This window comes from Caloenas nicobarica, chromosome Z (assembly GCF_036013445.1).
Source record: "Caloenas nicobarica isolate bCalNic1 chromosome Z, bCalNic1.hap1, whole genome shotgun sequence".
Lineage (NCBI taxonomy): Eukaryota > Metazoa > Chordata > Aves > Columbiformes > Columbidae > Caloenas > Caloenas nicobarica.
The window spans coordinates 91,205,172-91,214,521 of record NC_088284.1 but is presented as its reverse complement, the minus strand read 5'-3'; positions in this window follow the sequence as shown (position 1 = coordinate 91,214,521).

Here is a 9,350-nt window from a genome sequence, read left to right as displayed (position 1 = left end):
TCCGGAGCGTTGCCGTGGGGAGCGGGGCCGGGGAGCGGGCCGGTGCGGTCAGTGCTGCCGCGGGGCCCGGCCCCGTGTCCCCTGTCCCCGCGCTGCACGGGCTGGAGGGAGGTCTGACCGCTTCAAAACCGAGAGAGACACACTGGAGCGGGCCCGGGGCTCCCCTGGCGCCTACAGATTCCCGCAAGCGTGCGCGGGCATGAGCGCTAGCCAGGTATGTTTGTGTACGTGGAACCGCGATTTTACAGAGCCGACGATAATGTATAAAATGAAGCGTATTCATATTTTGCGGCCCCTCATAACTCTTGTTTTTATTCGTTCTAATACTTCAGCCTTTTATTTCAGCGAGAAGTGTGGAGCACCAGATCAGCGCTCTTTTCATCTCTGTCAGCATCTGGTCTTTGTTGGGGAGATTGTGATGACTCAGCCACGGGACTAATCTGAGATGAGGTGTGTGTTTGCTGGAAAGAGAATGGTACCACATCTAATGATTATGAAACAGTATGTTTGTTGTTGTCCTTAAATTATGTGCCAGGGGCAAGGCCTTCCTCTTGGCCTCTGAGTCACGGTCAATGAATTCTAGAACTTTTTGGAGTGACTCGTCAAGCATGTGAAACACAACAGCTGTGCACTTATACCTCAAGTGCACAAACACAATAGATCGAACACATTGCGATTCTGCGTCTGTCTGCCATGGTTTCTCTGGCTGTTTTTATTCCTTTTGCTTATTCTGAACAAGTTGGACTTTTTGTATCCCCGCCAGCCTTGGAAGCTGAACATTTCTTTGTCATTTTTAACGAAAACTTGTGCCAGGCATGGATTACAGTGATTATTGCATAATTTACAAGTAAAATATATACTTTTTAGCTACCCTTTGCCATCTTAGGATCTGAAGTAAAGTGAATCTTGCTGATTTGTGTCTCAGTTCTACAGATTATGTTTTGGGTTTCTTTGCATCAGTGCAACATATAATTTTGCAGTTGTTTTAAGAAGAGACTATTAAAAAGAATTACCATGGTAAAGTCTTCCACCCAAATGAGTAACCTCACAAAAAAAATCTCACTGCTTAATCATTATTGACATTTGGAAACAACAAGGTTTCCATTAATTGTTCTGTTGATGCATGAATTTCAAAAATTCATTTTGCTTTCAACTTAATTAGCTACCTAAACCTAATAATTAGGGACAGTAGAGATTAAAGTCTCTAAATTACAGAAGAAAGAGGAAGAAAACACCATGGTCCTTTTTCAGAAAATAAACTATGTTAAAACAAGACAGTAAGTTCTATAGGCTATTTAAATACTAATTTTGTCTGTAGTGATCTTTCTCCCATTTCACTTTCTTCAGTGAAAATAATACCATTGATGTAGAATGTATCCCAGGTTGCCGCAGGGGGTGTAGCTAGAAATCTGTTTATTTTAAGGAATTTTTCCCCAAGGCTTTTTTATATCATTCCTTTGCTCTTTTCTTTCTTTTTTTTTTTTTTTTTTAACCTACCATAAGAAGTGTTAAAGAACTGCTTTTTTATCAGGCGTTTTATTCAGAGAAACACGCCTGGAATCAGCAGCTGAGAGTGATCTAAAAAACTTCAATTTATTTTCTGCTTTTCATGTTATTTCTTCAGTATGTACATACTTCCCCTTCTTATACCCAATTCTTCTGTAAGGCTATTTGGTGAAATTAATGAGAAACTGACCTAAAACCAGCAAAGTTGGAAGGGTGGGGATTTTTTTTTGCTAGGCAGATTGTTTGGAAACAAGAGGAAAATTAAGAGTGATGCATACAGGGAAATACCTGTTCTTTGGACTAGGAAACTGAGGATCTGACAGTTCTTTGGAAGCAAAGCAAAGATTCTGACTTTCAAGGAGTCTAAGCAGCTAAGCAGTGAGTTTGCCTTAAAGTCCTATAACAAATGCTGGAAGTCTTCTAACTCATTGGGAATTCTGCTTGAATAAGGAATATAGCTTTCAAGTAGTATCCACAGCAGATTGCAAGGCTTGAGGGAAGAGTTGGAGTTTGGTGAGACTGTTAAAATAGCTATTTAAAGGTTGAAACAACAGCCTGCAACCTAGTTGCTATAAAGTTTTGCAGATTTTTTTTCCCTTTGTGAAAATCGAGTAGAGCCCATGAAGATCCCATTTGCAGTATAACACTGCTAATTATGTCTCTTCTCAGTAGAGGACATGGGCGTATTTGTGGTTTTTCATCATGGTAACTCCCTGTTCTGGACCAGGGTGACTTCAGTCCAAGAACTGTAAGAGTCATGGAACAAGCAGGTTGCTGTCATTCAACTGCCTTGCGTGCTTGGTGATTGATTCCCATCTGCCGAGTGCCTCAAGAATATTCTGAGCATTAGACGTGCGTGTGAAAATTAATATGAAAAATCAGTAACGCTCCCAAAGTTTAGCGCATCACGGTCACATTAGCTAAATAACACGAAACAGGTGAAGTATAGGACTTCTGCCAGGAGGGCAATGGCTAGTGCTGGATACTGTCCTCCAGTTTGTAAAATTAATAATACTGCAAGTAAACGTGTAATTTGTTTGGGGAGGAAGCAGTGCACTTGGCCTGAAAAGTCATTTTTCAGAAAGTGATGCAGATGCTGTAATTAGAAGGGCTGCCTCTGGTACCTCTGCTACTGATGCAGAAAGTTGGCTTTGAACTTCCGAAGTAAAAATAAACCATGCTCATTCTAAATAATTAACCACTGCTGTCCAAAAGAAAACTCTGAAACTCTTGAATAGAAAAAAACAGGGGTTTGTGAAATGGTATAGTACTTTTTCCATTTACTGCTTGTGAGACAATGTTCCAAAGAAAAGCCTGCTGCTGTCCTTTCTATATATAGGAATATTCTCTGCGAAAGCTTACTAGTACAGCTGGTGCATGTCTCCTTTGAAAGTTACACTGGTGAGGACTAAATTGCATTGAGGAAAGCTTGCTGTCTTTGTAGTTTCGGTTTATGTTGACTCCAATAGGAAAGGCTGCAATTGGAATATAAACAAAAGGTTTGGGTTCTTTTCCCTGAAGTAAAATGTAGGCAGCTTTGGCTGTCAGATGATCATTCACTTCCTGACATTCCGCTTTTAAGTGATCTAACTTTAAGTGTTAGAGGGTATTTCCATTGAGCTGCCATACACCTTATATTCATGACTTCTTAACTGGCATTTTAAAATTTTGTTTTTTCTTCTAGTTATTAATTCTAAACGCAGATCGATGAATGAGAGTGATTGTACTGTTGTTTTCTTAAAAGAGGTCATTTTGCCTTGGTTTGGTGTAGAGTGCAGCTCCACAAACAGTTGCATCAGCACAACTCGGGTAAACTAGCAAAATAGGAGGAGGAGCTGGGTGAGAAAGAGGGCAGGAACCTCTTAGTCAGGCTTTGCTACTGGAAAAGTCTTAATGTGGAACCATTTATCATGTTAAACCTCAGTAATGTATTGAATGTAACTAAATACTCTTCTTGTTTTCTGCAAGATAATTTCATAAGAGGTGTGATCTGAAAACCAAGACATGCTGTATAACTAAACTTGTTTTTTTGCAGAAAACAATTATTTTTATGTGCTTCTAGTGTTCTTAGAAACATTAAGTGCAGTGATACTACGTTATTTGATTAGAGAAAACCTGAAGACTTCTGACTGGGTTTCTAATGATTCTTCCTTAATATTAGAAATGCAAGCTGCGTCTGGAAGACTCTAGAACAGTAACATCATCATAAGTGTCGTAAAAAGTTCTGCTGTTGGGAAAGAAGGGGATTTTTAATTAAATCAGTGCACTAGACCATTGGGGATCAGCTGGGGACAAGATGAAGCAGGCAGCTGATACGTAAGCTACTGGCTGATCTCACTTGATGGCAGAATTAGGACGTTATCAGAGCCAGTCTGTGGCAAAATTTGTCCCTTTTAGCAGCAATTACTTTCAATTACTTTGGACTAAGTGCAGTTTTACTTTCTTGCGAGTCATTACAATTATAGGAATGTAATCTTAAAAGTCCTGATTCGTATCTGTAATCAATAACATCTGTAATATTTATGTTAACATTATAGTTAGTGCTGTGCTTCCTGCTATAGCGGTGCTTCTCGTATATATTTAAGATAACTCGTTGTTTTTTAGATACAAAGATACAACATTTGCAAACACTTAAATGCTGCTTATCCTAAACAGCCAAAAAGCTGGAACCAAATCCCTAAATAATGAGATTCGTTATCTGTCAAAATGGGATTATTTCTCCCATTCGCGTTTGCCATTCGTTACGCTTGAGTTTCCTGTGGTGTGCTGTGGTGTCCCACTCTGCCATCACAGAGCAAAGTGGGTGTGAGTTTACACCAACTCAGTAGCTAAAGTATCCTTCCCTCCCACTACCTCAAGGTTTCCCTCTTTCTGGCAGTGGCGAGTTCTCTGTGTGTTGTCTTTGCAAGTGGGGGAGGAGGGAGTAGGTTGTTTTTAGAAATTTGTCTGGGTCTAAATACCACGTAGGAACTTAGAATCAAAGTAGTAATTTGTGGGGAGAATGTTTTTGTGCAGCAGGCATGAGCCACGCTGCCAGGAGCTGTTTCTCTGACCCACTGCACGAGACAGGGTGGCTGAAGAGCCAGAGCCTGTAGCTTTGGTGACACAAGGTCTGGTGACCGTCAGGGCACATTACGAGTGTGACTTTATGAAGCAAGAATGTTTGTAGTAGATGGCACCAAAATGACATATTGCACCTTGCTCTAATTAATGGGTAGAATGTTTAGGGAGGAGTTGCTGTAACATAAACTAATGTTCTTCTATCTATTAAAAAAGCCAGGAGAAAGAGACTCTTGTTTCACATCTTAAAAGTGCTGGGTGTCCTGGAGGTCACTGGGTGCCTCGGGCCACAGCCTGTAAAAATAAGGCCTTTTTTAAAAACACTCCTAAAAATAGATTTGGAGTCTGGTATTACCTTCCTGGAAATATATCTCCAAATCTGTTTATAATGTAAAATGAAATTTGCAGGGTACTTGGCGTTTAGCATGCAGGGTACTCTGTGTATTCTCTGCTGCTTTTGACTGGGGTTTTCCTGAGCTTTCTGTGGATCTGTAAGGAGGATGAGGAGCAATGTACATTTGTTTAGCCTTTCCTGGATTCCTCCTGTCAGAAAACTGGCCATTGGTTGTGCAGGGAGAGAGCCTGGTCTCATCTGTTGGCTTGTATCAGAGCAGACCTCTTCCTCTCCCAGACTGAAAACAGGTAGCTGGGGGTTGCTGCTGCCATTGCAGGTCATGATTTCAGTCCCCAGCATTCTTAGAGGGACCCTCACCCTCCCACGCTCTCTCCATCCTCTCCTGATGAGCATACAAAATGCATCAGAACTGATACCCTCCACTGTAAAGACAGGTTCCTGGGTTGAAAGGGTGGTTTTCTGAGCTGTTTAGGTTTCTAAAGGTCTAGCATTGAATTAATGACTTGCTGGTGTGGGAAAGAACTGGCCATATTTAAAAAGAAGAGATGATGTGTTCTGGTTTTGCTCTACATGGTCTTTTCTTTTCCTCCTGTCTTTATGCAGTTGTATTTAAAAATATGTAATTTATTGACTGTTGTTTCAGGGATGTTGCCAGGTATGGCTGTAGGTTTGGGGATTTGTCCAAATCCTATTAAAGTCAATTGAATGTAATGGCTCCAGTAGCTCTTAATGGAGATACATTGAATTCTTTGTAGGGTTTGCAAGGGCTGGCCAAGTTATCTCAGCATTTTAATTTCTGTACATTTGTGTATAATTCTTGCAAGACAAAATATTAGAATTTTGAAATCTGAAATTCCTTCTATTTCTTCTGTCTATTTAGTTAAAAATATGTAAGATGTCAAGCACAGTAAACTATGTTAACAAAAAGCTGTCACAGAAGTCCAGCTACAGCAAATATAACTCACCTTCTGCACTACATTCTAACAGTTTTTAAATATGTGATAACATACAATTATTTCATCATCAACAGGTAATGTGTAACACTGTTTCTTCTGTGCTTGACAGTACAAGAACAGAATGCTCTTGCCTATATTACAGATTAAGTGGATGTTAGGAAATCATATGCCATTTGCATTAGTAATTGTGAATTTAATGCATTGTTAAGGTGTCAAAAGAGTTGGTTGATTCCCGTTGTGGATTAAACACTGATAACAAGACAATTGCTCAGAGTTAAGTTATGGTATTAATTATTTTGCTGACTGATGATTAATGTATTAGTGAAAAGAAAATGTTATGCATGTGGAAACACTCATGAGTTTTCATGGCGGCTTCTGATTTACTAATGCTGACCAAAGACAAAGAAATAATAGAAATAATTTCCAAATAGGGAATCTTACAAGTGATTTCATATTCTTTTTAGAGCACTTTGAAGACAAACTATATTGTCTTTTTAAATGTACTTTTGTGTCTGAAGACTGGTACTATTGTAAATACAAGCAATTCATAACTAGATAATAGTCAAGCCAAGAGCTTGCATAAGCCTCAATGTTATTAAAAAAAAATCTAATTGAGAAACTGTTTGTAAGGTAAACTGCAATCACCTTTATACACACAAAGGAAAAAAGCTCTTCAAAGTGAAATGGGAGTTACTGCCTTGGACTTGTTACCTTCACCTTTTGTGTATTTTTGTAGTTAAGAATCAGATCACGAGAAACCTCGATTTTTGTAACATCCACAGTGGTGATGGGTGGGATGAAGTACCATGTTCTCATCCAGATTATTTTTTTATTACAACATGCAGGAATTCTTTGAGACAGGCACTATGCAAAAGTCAGGTGAAAAGGACTATCCCTGTTTCAAGGAGATTTAATGAAATATGTGGGGTTTTTAAGCAAGAATAATTACACAGGGCACAGAGCATGACCTGCTCATGTAGTTTTCCCTAAGATAACCTGATGTATAAGAGTTTGTTCAGTGCTCAGATGGCCTGTATACATGAGCATCAAATTTGCTGAATTCTGAGCATCATGGGCTTGCTGCACGGTGTGTCTGGCACCTCTGGTGGGTCAGAGATGTCCGGTCCAACACTGGGTGTATACATGTGGCGTATGGCATGTCCAGAGCACACACATGGCCCAGGGCTGGAACACCTTGCCCTGCCTATGGACAAGTGCTGCTGCCCAAGACATTTGGGATCTGAAAGTTCCCACTTTCAGTGTGGAGATTCCTGTTTCCACTGGGACATAATTTTCACATGGAAAACGAGGACATCACAGAAGAACTCCAGGTGGGTAATACCCATTATTCAGCAAATCAAATGAACAGGCGCTGAAATGTTGGCTCTTTAAGCAGTCCCAGCCGAATTATTACAGCAAACTGTGTATGTGTACAACAAAATAAGAGTAAATGTGCAAAACTGGAACAAAATCCCAACAACCCAAGATGAGGTAATTAGTGTATATTACAATGCAATTTTCCTGCAACTTATTCAATTACACAATATATTTGGTGCCATACACGAAGAGACTTTTCAAAGCTGTTTATAATGTTTGCATGATACATTTTTATGGTGAAACCCTTCCACCTTAGCATTTTTTCAGATATATCACATATAGAATTAGGATTATTTTTGTATTTTTCTTTATTTTTAATGATCTTTGGGTTTTAGATTTTTTTTTTCTAATAGTTGTAGATACTTGAGTACGTCAATCAGACTGAGTGTTGCTCATCAGCAAAAAATGTATATGGTGTTGAGTAGTGTCATTGGAACAGGAAACCTAAAAAAATTCCTCACTTGAGCTGAAAGGCAAACTTTAATTCTGTGGTTTAGCAGTGATGTATTTAAATGTACTGTTTCTTCTCTTTTTGTATCTTTCTTACCAGGACTGCTGTCTTAGATCTTAGGTTTGGAAGTTACAGTACAGAGCATCATCTCCTTCATATGACTAGAATTGCACAGAGGCACAGAAATCTGCCTCTATGAAATAACATGCAGATCAAGGCTTCAGAAAGGGGGAAGATTGCTAGGCCTGCTGATATTAGTGGAAACTAAGAATTAAACTCTAGGTAAGAAGCTAGAATAGTGTCAATACAAAATTTGCAAATAATTATAATATTAACAAGTAGCACTGCTAGAAGCAGGGTCCTTGCTAGAAGACATTATTAACAATAAAATAAAAATGAATAGTACATTCTGGAGCTCCTAAACTGACAAAATTAGGACATAAAGTCTGTTTCCTTTTGAAACAATGTATTACACCATGTTAATATCTATCCCAAAATATTAAGTTAGAAAAACATAATACTTAAGAGATATCAATTTAAAAATCATGTTGTTATCTGAAAAAATATATAATTATTACAAGCATTATTGAGTACTCTATTGAGAACTATGTGAAAAACAATTTTTTTTGTCTTATTCAGTTTTTTTTAATGGATTTCAACTGCATTTAGACATACATAACGTGAGTGTGCACCAGGTTTCATTGTTTCCTTCCACTGCCAAGTAATTTTCCTTCCTTGTTTCCTCAAGGCTTTAACTGATCAACAGAGGATGGAAAAAGCACTAAAAATGACAGACACATTTTTGCAAAATCTTAAAAATTGACAGACACTCAGAGGAAACTATATTGTCTGAAGAAACTACTTAACCTTTTCAAGTGAATATATCTGCCATTAAAATATCTTAATAAACCATTCTTTCTGCACTGTGGTGCGTGCTGAAAGAGCCATAGTTAAATGCTGTGCAGCTGCAACAGCATGTGCCAAAGTTTGGACAGATCTAAGCGAGGCTTAGAGCTATCTTTAGCATACAGATGAGTGATACTATCCCAAGCATGTGCTCTGCCTTTTTACCTGATGTGCTGCTCCTGAAAATCTGATGCTTTCATGTAAAACAAAATACCTAGTATCAACAAGCACTGTTTTCTTCTCTACTTGAATTATGCTGATTTTAATTAACAGTCCGAATATTTTAAAAAGCATTGCTTTCTGACCCTTTGCGTGTTGAATTGTTGGGAAATTATTTGTTTGTTTTTAGCATTGCTTGGCACCAATTTCATGCTTTTCAATTGTATGCCATTACAAAGTACATCTTCTTTCGTTTTCTGCTATTCTGAGATCATCAAATTCTAGTCACTACCCCACTCTACAGTGCTCTTGTTGCTAAGAGCCTCAACTCGCACAAGGCAAAAGGAAATATGTGCATGTGAAGAAAAGAATCTGGTATTATTTCAAGCTTCCTCCTGCTGTTTCTGGTGTGCTCCAGCTTGGAGATTAGGGAACAGAGAAGTCGTGTTAATCTCGGAGCTCTCTGGTTTAAGCCTTTGGGAATGGAACGCTTTCTAGAGCCTGAGTTTGCTGATCCCAAAGATGCACCCAGGTGCAGCTTTGTCTGCTAAAGAGCCAAGGACACATTTAACAAAGCTGC